Source organism: Pyxicephalus adspersus, chromosome 1 (assembly GCF_032062135.1).
Source record: "Pyxicephalus adspersus chromosome 1, UCB_Pads_2.0, whole genome shotgun sequence".
Taxonomy (NCBI): Eukaryota; Metazoa; Chordata; class Amphibia; order Anura; family Pyxicephalidae; genus Pyxicephalus; species Pyxicephalus adspersus.
Window position 1 is genome coordinate 105,910,399 of NC_092858.1, and position 16,342 is coordinate 105,926,740.

Sequence of the window (16,342 nt, forward strand, 5' to 3'; positions counted from 1 at the left end):
TTTGTTTAGGGTCCCTCAGTTGGACATTTACTACAAGAAGAAGAGGAGACACCTGAGGTTTCTGTAAACAACCCGTTTAATGTTTAGGATTAAGAATAAATGTGTCTAACATTTTGTCTAACATTTGTTGATGTTCCAATGTCAGGATGCTATCTGCATAATGTTATGGTGACCCACAAAGTTATGTGATATTGTAGTAATTTTTTATTTTCCCTTTATAGCAACCAGTGGATGCAGGTGGATTGGGTCAACCCAGTGTGGGAGCCAGCTTCTAAGCCTCACTCAGAGGCTGGTTGGCCATTTTGATAGTGGAGTCAAGGATGTCTGCCCCAAGTTCAAATAATTTGGAACAGGTCTTTAAGCTCCTACATGAAAACCTCAATCAAAATCGACAGGACCGAGATTTTAACCAACAACATCTGGCAACCATGCATCGTCTGATAGAATTGGTCCAACAACAATCGTCCACTTTGGGTGCCTACAGGTTCAGTGTTGACCATCTCTGTAACATGTTGAGTGAATCCCTGGGCCAACAATCTCAGCCAAATTAGGCCATTATTCACAGGCTGGGTTGGCAAATCCCAATAGGTCCTGCTTGACCCTGTTCCCTGGCTCCACCCTGTTCCCCGGCTGTTGCCTGGCCACTTCCACCTCCTGGCCGCCCACCTCATGCCCCTGCCAGCCCACCCCCTGCCCCTGCCAGGCCAACCTGTGCCCCTGCCCAGCCACCCTGTGGCCCTGCAAGCCCAATTAGTGCCCCTGCCCGGGCACCCTGTGCCCCTGCTTGCCCAATTAGTGCCTCTGCCTGCCCAAATTGTGCCCCTGCCAGCCTGTTGAGGGGGCTCTTGGACTAGATCAGGATGTGGAGGTGGGCCAGGCCCGTGGGTGTGCTGTGGGGGTGTTCCGTGGCCGAGCCCAGGATCTGGAGGTGGAAAAAAAAGTGACCAATGCAGGAATGGAGCAAACTCAGCCAAGCTGCAAAACAGTTTGGTGTAGGATAAGAGCATGTTAGATATTTTATGGTTCAAAGAACCATTGTGTAAAAACTAAGGTTTCTTTTTTGTGTTTTTTTAGGGATGGAATTGAATTGGCCAGGCTGGATTTTAAATGTGCACTTGAAAGAAAATAAAACATTCACAAAATCTGGCTTTTAGTTTTTATACAAATTTTTTTTTTTAATTTCCCCCAATAACTTTAAATGTGCAAAACACAACAAATATAAAAATACAACAATCTAAACAAACTTTTTTTTAAACATATATACAAAATAAATTTTTTTAAAAGCGGTACCGCCTGGGCATACCCCGAGGAAGGGCCATCCTAAACCGGCGCTGCATGGCAGACATCCTCCGGTGCAGCCAATACAGGCTATCCCGTCTACTTCCTGGCGGGTGAAGAAAAAACAAATAATATATTACCCAAAAGAGTTTGGTCAAAACATTTTTTACAAGTACTGTCCTTGAAAAAACCAAACAAATTAAAATATAAACTTACCAGGAGGATGTCTGCCATGTCGCCAGGGTTGGGGTGGGGGTGGGGGGCTCGGAAGCTTGCCACGCAGGCTGGCTGCCTCCCTGGATGTGGAACTGGCTGGGTTTGTGGAAGGAGACCAAAAAAATAAGAGAGGTAAGTACTGACCAAATGTAACAGTATGATATACAGCTAGTTCTTAAATTGCACAGTGCTAAAGTATTCAAGTTATGTCATCTGACTGTTTTGCTTTTTACACCGTGCCAAACAAGAAAGAAAGGTTATTCCTAATTATGGATATGGAACTAAAGTGATGCAGTTTGTCTTCTGTTAAAAGCTGCCTAGACATGAAGCTAGTCATACACTCCTAATGATACTTGATGGAGCTAGGCCTAACAAAATATCTCCTACTTTATTTTCATGGTTTTAAAGGAATGTTCACAATATCTAAAATAGAGAAATACCTACATTCAGATGAGGAACTTGTGTCCTGTGGAGGATGTGCTGGCAAGGGCGCTCCAGTAGCTGTAGATAAAAAATAAACACCATAAGTAAAAGTGGGTGGGCAGAACCAAAGTAGATTTGTAAGGTTAGTTTAGGTGAATAGATTAATGCAGAACTTCTAAATGATACTTTTTGCCTACGTCCAAAAATTTTGAGCAAACACTTGTCAATAGTACATAGTACAACTATGGACAACTAAACAACTCATGTCTATTTTTCTTCATGCTAGCCAACAACCTAGAAAGAACCTTCATTTGATGCATGATTAATGACTGAGCTACATAAAATCCTGCTAGATCTTTCTTTGTATTTATAACCAAAAATGGTGAAAGTAGTGTGAGAATGTGTTGAATTGCAACATATGTTACAAAAGTTGATTCTAAAGCTACGTACACACGTCAAATTTTTCTCGCCTGATAATCGGCTTCGGCCGGATATCGGGCGAGAATCTGGCGTGTGTACAGCCCGCGTCGTTAATCGTCCGTGGAACCGTCCTGGCGGATTCACGAACGATGAATGACGAGCGATATTAATGCAAGGGAAGGGGGAGAGCGCACAGCAGGGTGCCGCTCCGTCGCTCTCCCCCTCCCCTCTCCATAGAGCACAACGGTGCTGTATGTACAGCACTCGTTCATGCATCGTGCGGTTCTTATCGTTGGAAAGACAAGAATTGCACGTGTGTATGCAGCTTAAGGTTAGTTTACAAGCAATCTCCTCGGCCTCGTTAGTTTACAGGCTGCCTCCTCTCCTGTATCGGAGGACTCTGGCTGCAGATATTTGGCAGCGGGCTCCTCCTCCAGAGATGGCTCATCCTCCCCAAGAGATGGCACCTCCTCCTCCATGACTGGCCCCTCCTCTCCAGGGATGTCTCCTCCTCCCCATCCTGGTGGCCATCCAGAGGCCAGTCGCCTGTGTGGCCGCTGGATTATTTGCAGCCGCTGGCGTGATGGAGAGTTGGCTGTAATAACAAAAAAAATATCCAAAATTATTAAGGGTAGTAAAATATAGGAAGTGAAAAACAAACAGTTCTAGGCTAAACAATACTTCTTTACACAAACATTCTAAAACACCACCCCTTAACAAGAGGAGAAGACAAAATGTATGCTTTTATTTTCTTTTTCTCCTAGGTCTTATTTTCGGAGTAGGTCTTATAATAGGGCAGGTTTACAAAATAGTGCTAGGTCTTACTTTCGGGGTAGGTCTTATTTTCGGGGAAACACGGTACCTCTTAAAACCAAAAAAAAAATCACTGATTGATTGATTGATTGAAATATTTATTGTTGCAAATTGACATAGTTTGGTTGCAATTGTAATCTGTTTGTTTGTTAATATTGTGTGTAGATATATATGGGTATAGTATTACTATTACTAAGAAGCGTCCGGTTGCCACCCCACTAAGCTTAATCCTAGTTAAACCATTGTAAATTCAATAATTGTGCTCCTAGATGTAAACTCTGTTTATCCGGTTTTAGTGAAGCATTAGTAAGTGCCAGACATACATACACACAATCTAGGGGCAAAATGTAAGCACCGTTGCATTAGGTCAGATATTGCAGAACATGTGGATTTATTTTGTTGACACGTAAAAAAAAACAAAAAAAAAAAACAAAAAGTGGATAAATACAAAACACGGGAATTTCTATGTGAGACAGTAGAATGACGTGCCTTCACCAAAATCAGGATTGTGGTCTCAGCTATCCAGAGGACATTCTACCAGAAGGCTTCCACTGTCATCGGGACAAAGATAGATAGTTTCCAGCCTTGCGGGATAGCGAGGAGGCTAATTAGTGCTCTTCAAATGATCTACCTCTGATGAGCTTAATGGGGTAGAATCATGAAGATTTTTACAAACCATATATACACACACATCGAAATATGTGCACGTAAATAGTTGTCAAGAGCCAACTTTAGGTGTGTGGACCTCTACCCAGCTCTCATCTGCACCTCTAATTCATTGAAAGAACAATAGAGGACACTCTATTCTCAGCTGTCATCTGTGCAGAGGATTCCAGCTGCCGATAAGAGCTGGGCCGTGAGAACAGCGCGGCTAGAATGAGATGGGGACACAGGCTGTCTCTCCCCCATTCTATAGCTGTGCTGTGGCTTCTATATAAAAAATACTTGGGAAAATATATCCACTCTGTGGGCATGTGTAATGACATCATGGTCACAGTGTGATATCTGTGTGTGGGGATTCTGCATGTCATATCTTGCTGCCTTACAACTCTGTGTACAAGCACAGAGGACACTAATAGATAATAGTCCCGAAATATCTACAAAATCTCAGGCCACCAGATTTCAAGCATTTGAAGATATGGGGATCCCAATTACAAGCACTATTGAAAATCATACATTGGGAATGCATTTTCCAAAGCAAGTGCACATAGGAGTCCTTAACTTAAAAAGTGGACCCCAGGGCCCACTTACATAGCAAAGAGCAAGTGTCCGTCCACTTGAACCTAAATTTTCTGCTTTATGCACCTCACCATTCCCAATAAATTGGGGTTCCTTAAAATGTAGGTATAAATTTCGGGCTAACACCCAAATTCTCCTTGCTACGTAAGTGGCCCAGGGGGAACATTATTGGGCCTTTTTGCTTTTTGCCTCCTAGATGCACTTGCTTTTTAAACAGAAACAACCCCCAAGAAATGTGGTTTAGTAGTAGCTGGTAGGATCCTCAAAATTTTAGGTAGTTACAAACAAGGGTTTAGGACATCTGAAGGATTAAAGACGGTGAGTTCTTAGGCTGAGGAATATGAGAAGCAGCCTTAAAACACATTTTAATTTGCAAACATGCATTATGCATAAAAACACATTTAAATGTGCAAACATGCATGATGCATAAAAACACATTTAAATGTGGATGCATAAAAACACATTTAAATGTGCAAACATGCATGATGCATAAAAACACATTTAAATGTGCAAACATGGACAAATATATATGCTTATTCAACTAAAAAAATCCCCCCCGCCCCCCCACTAAAACTTTTTTAAAAATTTACTTACCTGAATGATGAGGTAAGGTCCCTCTCTGCAAACAACGGGCATGGCATGATGATAACGCAGATATGAAACTTCAGGGATTACTCCCGCCTACTGAAAAACATGCCCACGGCAGGCATTTGCACATACGGCTGCTGTATGCGTATTAATACCTGCATGTAAATATTGCGCATAGGTAACCACATATTTCATATTAATTTACTTTTTGTATTTATTTTTTGTTAGGTTTCCTTTTTGGAATTATGGACTAACATGCTGGTTTGTACACTGAGCCAAACATAAGTTCTTGTTTTTCAAGCGTTTCAGGGTGTTTATTCCGTTTGAATTGCATGTTAGACCTTGCCCAACTATATATTGACTTACCTCAGCTTGGTAGTGGAAGCACATAAAGGGGGTTTCCTCCTTTAACAATAAGTAATATAATTCATTAATGTTGCTTGGAGCCAAGCCCATGACATCAGAAATCATAGGAACAAATAGGCAATCTTTTCAATTTGAATCATGTTAAGCAATATGGCCTAAACATTTCTCATTGCCTATGTCCGACTACTTCTTCCTATAATTTATTATGTACACACATAAATGCATACATACAGATATATAATGCATGTATGTACATACATGAGTGCACATGAAACAAATACACCTAAAAAAAAAAAAAATCCCCGGAATGAGAATCCTTCTCTGGAATTTTCTTGAACTAATAGAACAGTTCACACGCACATAGTGGTTACATCACACTGAGTTTTAATAAGTCAATTGTGCAGTTTTTAGCCAGTCAAACTAATCATAGAAGGGAACTGCTTAAAAACAAGCATAATATAATGTTTGCATTGGAGGTCCTGGGACATAGTAAAGGAGATCACAAAAACAAACCCCACAAAAAATATACAACATTTGGACAAAAACTTTATTCAAAATAAACCTGTGTGCTAAAAGGTCACATTAAAATATAGAGAACACACAGATACCACTAAATTTACATGACAAAATCAACCAAAAAAAAAAAAATACACATGTAAACCCACACTTGCATATAAAGCCTAATTTTTTCAAAAGTGGCCCCAAAAATATTCCATTCCAAAAATATTTACCAAATCAATATGCAATTTTGACCTATCAAGGATGGAAAACTGGATCACACAAAATTTATGCAGGACAAACATTTAAAGGTGGTAATATAGACATATTATTGAAATGAAACAGTATGGCCAAAAACACAGTAACATAGCATTACTATTGACTTCTTAATAGCAAAATTGACATTAAAACATTCAAAGTACAAAAAAACAAAAGCAGCTATTGTGCTAAATGGTAAGCAAAGTATCAAATGTAGCAACATAGATTAGGCTAACAAACAATACAATACAATACAATACAACAGCCCCTCCTTGACAAAAACAAAATTAAGACAAAAGGAAAAAAGGAAGTTAGACAACACCCTTATATATGCTTATCATTATGCACACAGTTTTTGAAAATTAACATGCAATTGAGCGTGCACAGTACGTGTAATTTGGCTGTTTGGTTTTTTGACAGTTTGACATTCCATAATAATTTATTGATCCTTTGTACACCAGTAAACAGCTATTGAAGAAAAAACAAAAAAAGGAGGTGGAGTGGAATATTTTTCTATATTTCTAATGAATGATATATATACACACATTATATATATACACACACATAAACATACATACATGTATATATACATATATATCTATAGAAGCAAGCAAGAACTTGCGTGTGTGCTTTGGACATAGGTGGAAAAAATCTAGTTCGCTGGCAAAAGTGAGGTTTTGCCCGCCAAAGCCCGCTGGAATTTCTTACCAGGAGGATCACCGGGTCTGGCATTGGATGCTTTTAGGTAGGCGCCTGTGTAAAGAGCTGAAATCACTTAACTCTTTCTAAACCTGAAAATATTAGGTCATGTAAAAATATGCTTATTTTTCAGCTAATATAAATGTTTAAAACATTTGATCAGCCCAAACATTTTTATTTAGGTGAAAAGTAAAAGAGGTGTGCCATTCAAAAAATTTATTTTTTAGGGGAACAGTGACTTTTAACGCAAGCTTATCAGTGTCAAACTGCCAGGAATGCGCGGCTCCAGCAGAGAGATCATTTTGTTAATAACTTCTGCGCGAATACACCTGCGCCTGAAATTTAGTTGATAAAATGATCGAAGGCTTCTGATTTTGGTTCGCGAATACGAATCCGCGAGCGAGCCCCTGATTTTGCTTGATGAATCAGCCTTCCCCTGTCTTAATGCATACTTTACATACCCAGGTTCAATCCCCAGCCAGGACATTATCTGCATGGAGTTTGCAGGTTCTCCCCGTGTCTGCGTGGGTTTCCTCCGGGTACTCCGGTTTCCTCCCACATCCCAAAAACATGCAGTTAGGTTAATTGGCTTCTCCCTAACAATTGACCTTAGACTACATTAATCACATATGACTATGGTAGGGACATTAGATTGTGAGCTCCTTTGAGGGACAGTTAGTGACAGTTAGTGACATGACTATGGACTTTGTACAGCGCTGCGTAATATGATGGCGTAATATAAATAATGTATAATAATAATAATAGATGGATACTTTATCTCTCGTCTCTATATTTTTCTTCTTCTGTGTCATAGTTCACAGTGCTTTTGAAAAACTTTTTAAATACTGCAGGACAAATGCCCCGACAGGGGCCCTAAAGGGCAGCTATTATGCAGACATCTAGAAAATTGTTAAAAAAAAAACAGGGACTTTCATTACTAAAAAAAACATTTGTGAGCACAAAAAACTTAATAATCTCATATCTTTACATTGAGGTTTTGAGACTGTGGAGAATAATGTACACCTGTTGTTTTCCTATCCAAAGGATGATTGTATAAACAGAAAACCTGTATGGATTCCTACGTAGATGACTAGATTGGTTGGGTGATTTTTATCTGATTTTTTAATATTTTATTTCTATAAGAAAAGAGATGCTTTCAACTATATAAAGGATACAATACACAAAGTAAGCTAGAAGAAAAGTAATAAGGCTTAGGAAAAAACAGAAAAGTCAAGTCAATTACCAGATCAATGACAGTGATTGAGCTTAAAAAAATATGTAAATATACATGTAAAAATTTTAGGCATAATAAAAGGATAAAAACAGCTATTTCATAGTTACAAATTTGTTGATGTAATTTATATTTAAATGTTCAGTTCTGTATTCTTCCACCTATCCATCTCTGCCTTGCTCCAGCAAATTTTCTCCCTCTGACTCATTCCTTTCTTCAGTAGCATCATTACTCTCAGCATCTTTAGGGAGCACTTTTGCATTTAATTACACCGCGTCCATTTCTATCACTCCCCCTCACCTCACCCCCCTCCCCCTCCTCTCCTCTCCTCCTCCAAGATTCTGTATCCGTGTTTCCATGGTAGCAGTATGCAGCTGCAGGAGACCTAGGCCAGATGTTATACCCACCAAAGGTAAAATGCTCTGCAGAACTATTGATCAGCTGGAAAAAATGATCTGATTCATCCATGGTAATTGCTTTCATAGATCTCTTTGACTCCGCAGGATTGTCATTGTCTGCGTATGGTGGTATTTTCATTTGATGTCCGAGTGCAAAAAAAGTAGTCTGTTTGTGTCTATATATGTAAAATGACTATTGCACTGATTGAGTGATATTCTTCTTTTCACACTAAGACTGATGCTATTTGGGATCCTTGTAAATATGGATGCTCTCCAGTACTGTGTAACGCAACGCAATGCAACGCAAGGTCTGGGAAAATGCTGTTAAAACAATCTGCAGTTATTTCTAGGAGATATTAGTTCTGCAGCATTACCCATTAAATGTGAATGCGAAGTAAATATAAGAAAAATCAGCAGTAAAATATACTGATTGTTAGATCAAAAGAGCTAATCCTTTCCTTAAAGTAAGGTAAACAAAAACGCAATAGGCTGTGTGTTGCGGAAAACATACATAATGTGTAAGGAGAATTGGACAAGTGGTAACCTCAGAATCTATGTTTTTTTACTCCTTTCTGTCTTTCCGTCTGTTTTTTTTTTGTAGCTCTTACCCATTTTCCTTCTAGCTCCCGCCCCCCCCTTCGTTTGCCTTCTGTATTTCTCACCTAGTTGATAAAGGGTTACACTGCGCCTTGCAGTCTGTGGTCTGGGTAAATGAGTTGGATTTTAATTATGTATAATTATTATGAGTGGGATTTAGGGAGGGAAATTCTGCCATAACCTAAAACCACAGGAATGATCAAAAGAGTTAATTTATCAGTAAACTGCATAAACAAAGACAAAAAGAGAGGCAGGAAGCTTGAGAGACATATAGCTTGCAAGGCAGGAAGAGAGGAAAATAAAGCCAGAAAATGAAACCCATAAGTGAAAGAAATAGGACAGAGGGTATTAAAGACGGAAACATTGATTTATGATTATATGTAAAGATAGACAGGTGATGAGAAGTGAGATCACATGGAAAAAATTAGGGGAAAAAAGGATGGTGAGAGTGACAGGAGAAGGAGTGTGTGGGTGAAGGGGTGTAACCTTGTGAGTTCTGAACAAGTGTTTCATTAATCACCCTGGTGACACTTCTGACTTAACGAAGCACTGTAATTATATACATTAGTGATCAATGTACTAAACTAATGTAGTGTATACAATGCAGTACACAAGTAAAATAGTAACACATTTAAAGAACCAAAAAGAAAACATAAAATAGGTGCCTAATACAATATAAATTATTTAATGGAAAAGTGCTTAAATCAATCAAGGCAAACAAAACCCAAGCAGAATATATTATATATTGGGCCTAATTTATTAAAACTCTTCAAGACTGGAGAAGATAGATTATCATGGGTGAAATTGCGTGATCTAGCAAGAATGGATCTGGTCCAGAATTGAACACATTTGCCAACGAATGCATTCCAGGTTTTTCAATTACCCAGTCTATCTTCTCCAGTTATAGAAAGTTTTATTAAATGCTCACTGTGCTGTTGACATTTGTATATTAAATACAGTTTTAGAAAGGGGTCAATAGTGTTTCCAGGTGAGGGTTTATTTACCACAAAATATTTTTATTGAAACATTAAAAATAAATGAAAAAAATACTTTTTATAATAATGAAGGCATGTTGTTTGTTGATTAGTGTATCCTAAAGTCAATTAAATTATAATCTATATATATAAAATTGTATGTGTGTGTGTGTATGTTCCACCATCACCCAGAAACACATTGACACATTTCAACCAAACTTGCTAGACATATGACTCAGACTCATGTGAGTGCACCGCTGATCTATGTGCAGCGATGTGCTATATGTCAGAGCTATATTTGGTGATCACTAGGAAACGCATTGAGATATTTCAACCAAACATGCTGGACATATGACTCATGTGAGTGCACTGGTGATCTTTGTACAACGCTGTGCTATATATTTCTTCGATTTAACACTATAGCTTTATTTGATTCCTTTTCCTGTAAAATATAAGATTGCAATAAATATTTACCTGGGCAATGCCGGGTAATCAGCTAGTAATATAATATAAACCAGATGAGTTAGATGTAAGAAAACAAGGAGCCTCCCGTAAAGATTGTGCAATTGGTTATCTGTACGGAGAGTTGTACATGTACATGGTTCTGCACTTTAAAGGCTATTTCAAGCTCAGCTTTGAAAAATCTTTTATTCACTTGTCATCTGTAATTCTGCAACCTGCTTCTGTTTGACTCCTGTGACCTGTCTGCTAATTTGCTAAAATATTGAGTTTGGCTTGTTTCACTAACTACAAATTCGGCTTGCTGCTTTATTACCTTGTTGCCAACCCTGCTTATTTCCTACACTTTCACTCACATAGTGCTGACCCTGAGGTGTTTTCTGACCTTGTCAGCCTTTATCATTAAATCACATTTTTTGATACCCCAGTCTACTTAAAGATTTTGTTGTCATTCTTTTCTTAGACCTCCTTATGAAAGTATTCAGTACATAAGTCCCATTATTAATAGGGAGTTATTCCTTAAACCAATGACTATATACAAATATGTTCAAATAGTTCTTACTATCACTAATATAATAATATTAATCTGTGTTAAGTGTGTAATAATTAGTTCTGTCTTAAGTGTGGTGGAAGTTCACTAGTCTATAATGCAATATTTAATCTTTTTAATATTAATTTTTTTTGGCACACTGTGGTTCTTCTTGGTAAATTCATATATATTGGGATATATTGGGATTTTAAGGGACATTTAGGGAGTTTTTCCTAATGGATTGAAGATTAAACACTGCCATAGGACTGGTTTAACCTCAAGTGTTTTCATTTGAGGGATTATATTCACTTATGAATTCTCACTTTTCATCTATTGTTTCGCTTTTTTGGAAATCTTTGATATTTACAGGAACACGTCAAAAGTAAAAATGTTTATGTTAAAATATCTTCTTCAGAGATAGATTAAAACCAAGAGATATTCGTATTCAAAAATAAGCTCCAAGTTGGATGGTGAGGTTTATGTCCTCGTATGTCCTCCTCCAGCTTCTCCTCCTACCTATTTATATGAGGGGAGTGTCTAATCATGATAATGTAAGATGTATACTTTTAAAAGATAATTTTTTATTGATCTTTCTGTATTTTTTTTTAAAATATGTTTTTCGATTTTGTAGAATCTTTTCCTCCTGAAGAAGTGAACGTGTAGAGGTTGTTACATAGTTACATAGTAGACTAGGCTGAAAAAAGACATAAGACCATCAAGTTCAACCACTAGGAAAATAAACATATCCAAGATAAAAAACCCAATAAAATATAGTTGGTCCAGATGAAGGCAAAAAAAAAAAAACCTGGTACAATGCTCTAAATATATGGCTGTTTCATTGGATTGATGTATTTGTTTTAAATGTTTACAATAAAAATTATGTTTTTACATTGTTAAAGTTTTTTGCTCTATGGTCAATTTGGGATATATATACTGCCGGACCTTTTTTTTTTAAATAAATAAATATCCTGGGATGGGCAGTTGAAACCAATTGGATTTGTAATGTGGAAGGCCCCATAATCATTTATCTATATATTTCCATCAGACATCTGTAGGAGGCTTAAGATATGAGGTGCTTTAGGCAAACAGATAAACATGACAAGTTACAGGCTAGCCCACAAAAGGTCACATTTATTACCAAAAAAAATTAAAATTCATGCTTAGCGTCCTGCACAGATTTGGACAGCTGTCATAGTCTCGGTGTAAATCCCTGTCCAAGATGAACTGGGGGTACAATAGGTCACATTACTTTTCATCAAACATTCACAAATCTATGTACCTTGAATGCAGATTTGTGGTCCGCTGATTTGTGACCCTACATTGGCATGAATGTGGTTTGAGATGCCACTGAAACTTTTATTTCCAAGATCCTGAGGAACAGGATAAATGTGAAAACACTGAAAATATCTGGCCTTCATCACCAACAAACACTGTGCTTGTTGTTGAAATGTCATCTATATCAAGTTAAAGCATTATTTTCTAACAAAAACTCTGCATTGAGCCTAGAAAGTATTCAAATTTAAGTAGAACTCCAGCCTTCTAGTGTTACATATAGTAGAGAAATGTTAGTGGCTTTGTCAGTATAATACTTCTGTCTTTGTTTCAACTCCAGGCAAGATCAGGTGACTAAACATCTGCTTTCTGTCATGTCCAGGGGACAGTATATAAAGGAAAACCTTCCATTTGGGGACCAAAACAGAAATTAGGACCTAACAGATGATTCTACACAACTTTCCTGCTCGGCGAAAGGAGAAGCAGCACAGTGATGAGCTTATTGCGTCATTCTGCTTTCTCGTTCTATCTGCATTCTTCTTGTCAGCAAATTACCTGCCTGGCTTCATGTACTACTTCCTCTAGTCACAATTCAAACCTGTTATGTAGGAACTGCATGAGTCTGATAGCAGGTGAAATTCAGGTGTTCACAATATACACCAACACATTTTTCTTTGCTACACTTTATGTAGGATATATCAGAAAAAAATAAACTATTTCTATATACCCTTCTGCAGTTCGAATTGCTAAAAAAGATGTCCTGAACAATATGCTAAAACTAAAACTAAAAGTGGTTCTTGTCCTAAATTCTCATACTTCTTTATTGTGTTTATGTGGTGTTTTAGTGTGCATAATTCAATTTTATTCTATGTGTGCATACCAAAGAAATTTGATATCTTTTCACTCTGAGGGCTATTGCTATTGAAATTATGAAAGCATCACATTGTTTGTGCAGGTCTCTGGCAGGTTGCTTGACAGTAATGTCCAGGTATAGTCATTGTTGATGTTAGATTTGCTCATGTGTTTGATTGTTATCCATTCTCATCCCATATGAATGAAGTTTGCTATCTCTAGTCATTCTCCTGGGAAATCAAATGTTCTGGATATATGTTGTGCCTACTCTACTGGTGGGCACAGTATTTGATGCAGAATTTTAATATATTGCTTATTTGTTCTCTATTTTTTCTCTTTCATCTATGTTCCCCATACACTAAAATATAATAAAAAAATTCTTTACCATATTTAGGCCATTGTTAAATAAACTGAAAAGTACACAATTGTTGCATTAAAGTTAAAACAAGTGCAAAGTTGGTTTATACTCCTTGTAATATTTTAGTAATAGATTTTCATTATCATCATGTAGCATGCTAGTTGTTCAGGTAAATTCAGTGGCTCCTAATGCAAAAATGAAGGTAACTTTAAGACTGACAGACCCATAGTAATTACATAGTTACGTAATTACATAGTAGGTTAGGTTGAAAAAAGACATAAGTCCATCAAGTTCAACCGCTAGGAAAATAAACATCCCAGATATAAAACCCTATAAGACATATTTGGTCCAGAGGAAGGCAAAAAAAAAAAAAACCCTGGTACAATTTGTTTCAACAGGAGAAAACAATTACTTCCTGATTCCATAAGGCAATCGGATGTTCCCTGGATCAACAGTCACTGTTATTTTTACTTTAAAGCCTTAATACCCAGTTATATTCTGTGCTTCTAGAAAAGCATACAGCTTTTTCTTAAAGCAATTTATAGTAGTTGCTGAAACTACTTCCTGAGGGAGCCAATTCCACATTTTCACAGACCTTTCAATGAAGAATCCCTTCCTTATGCAGAGCTTAAACTTCTTTTCCTCCAGACGCAAAGATGCCCCCATGTTCTTTGTAATAATCTCAAAGTGAATAATGGGGAAGGGAGTTCTCTATATGGACCGTTTATATATTTATACAGGGTGATCATATCCCCACTTAAACGTCTCTTCTTCTCAAGGCAGAATAGATTCAGTTTAGCTAATTTCTCCTCATAGCTGAGATCCTCCATTCCTTTTATTAATTTAGTTGCCCTTCTCTGCACCTGTCCTTTTTGTGAACTGGTGCCCAAAACTGGACTGCATATTCCAGATGTGGTCTGACCAATGCTTTGTACAGGGGCAGGATTATGTCTCCATCATTGCAGTCTATTCCTCTTTTAAGACAAGACAGTATTTTGCTAGCTTTAGAGACTGCAGCTTGGCATTGCATGCGGTTAATTAGGTCTATAATCTACCAGAACCCCCAGATCCTTTTCCTTTTCTGACTCCCTCAAATGTATTCCCCCTAGACAGTATGAAGCATGCATGTTGTTAGCGCCCAAGTGCATATTATTACATTTATCCATATTAAATGTCATTTGCCACTTGACTGCCCAATCAAACAGTACATCCAGGTCTGCTTGTAGATTTTAGACAACCTGTATGGACATAATTCCATTACATAGTTAGGTGTCATCTGCAAACACAGAAATGGTACTTTTAATCCCAAACTCTATATCATTTATAAAGATTTAAAACAGTAAAGGTGCCAACACTGAATCCTGGGCTACACCACTAATAACCTAAGACCATTCAGAATATGAATCAATAATTACAACTCTCTGTATGCGATCTTTAAGCCAGTTCTCTATCCATTTACAGATTGACTTTTCTAAAACTATCGACCCTAACTTGCATAATAACTGTCTGTGGGGTACAGTGTCAAATGCTTTAGCAAAGTCCAAGTACACTATATCAACTGCTATTCCACTGTCTACCTGTTTACTTACTTCCTCATAGAAAGAAAGTAAATTTGACAACTTCTGTCTTTCTTGAAGCCATGCTGACTATCACTTATAATATTATTTTCTAGCAGAAACTCCTCTATGTGGTTCTTTATCAAACTCTCTAGGACCTTTTCAACTATGGACATTAAACTAACGGGTCTGTGGTTACCTGGTAATGACTTTGCTCCCTTTTTGAAGATAGGAAGCATATTAGCCCTACGCCAATCCATCGGTACCTTGCCAGTGAGTAAAGAGTCTCTAAAAATTAGAATGGCTTTGAATTAGATAATGGCTTTGAATTAACCGAGCTCAGCTCTTTGAGGACACAGGAATGTAATCCATCAGGTCCTGGTGCTATGTCAACCTTATTTGCCCTGCCATTTTCCTTTGTGTACACAGAGCTAAAAAAACTGTTTAGTAAATCTGCCTTGTCTATATCCCCAGTTACCAACCTAGCGACATCCTTTAGGGGCCTACATGTTCAGACGTGATCTTTTTGCTATTAATATATTAGAAAAAAATGTTTCTTCTTTTCTTTGCAATTTGTCTTTAATTTTGAAGTTTTGCACATTTTATCTCCTTTTTACATCTTTTGTTATATTCTTTATAGGTTTCAAATGATGAAGGTGATCCTCAATTTTTATATATTTTGAATGCCCTTTTCTTGTTCCCTATGGTTTTTTAACATCAGCTGTGAGACACATAGGTTTTAATTTTAGCCTCTTAAACATATTGCCCACTGGAATATATTTTTCAGTGTGCTTTTGTAGAACAGACTTGAAACATTCCCATTTCTGTTCTGTGTTCTTTGAGGACAATATTGTCTCCCAGTCCAAGTCACAGAGAGCTGCCCTTAATAATGGAAAATTTGCTATCTTAAAATGAAATGTTTTTATCTTTCCTGTTTTTGCTTCCTGTTTTCAGCTTGCATTAAATAAATACATAGTATGGTCACTGCTACCCAGATTCTCCTTTATTTGCACATTTGTTATAAGTTCTGCATTGTCAGAAAGAACTAGGTCCAGCAGAGTATCATTTCTAGTTGGTGCTTCTATAAACTGTACCATAAAATTATCTTGTATTATATTCACAAGTTTCCTCCCTTATGCTGTTCCTGTAGTATCATTACTCCAGTCAATGTCAGGATAGTCGAAATCTCCTATGAATAAAACACTTCCACTTTTTGATGCTTTTTCAATCTGTGCTAGTAGTTGATTTTCTATTTCTTCCTTAGCATTGGGAGGCCTATAGCAGACTCCACTAATTGTGTGTTTTTCAACTCCACCCA

At 37.5% G+C, this 16,342-nt stretch overlaps 1 long non-coding RNA gene across 1 annotated transcript; it reads left to right on the plus strand.

The window, feature by feature from the left end:
• The first annotated feature begins 8,364 nt into the window (after nucleotides 1-8,364).
• On the plus strand, nucleotides 8,365-16,008 carry LOC140338417 (uncharacterized). The gene is made up of 2 exons (XR_011922252.1): nucleotides 8,365-8,441; nucleotides 12,641-16,008. It is a non-coding gene; the product is annotated as an uncharacterized lncRNA (long non-coding RNA).
• Nucleotides 16,009-16,342: the final 334 nt, after the last annotated feature.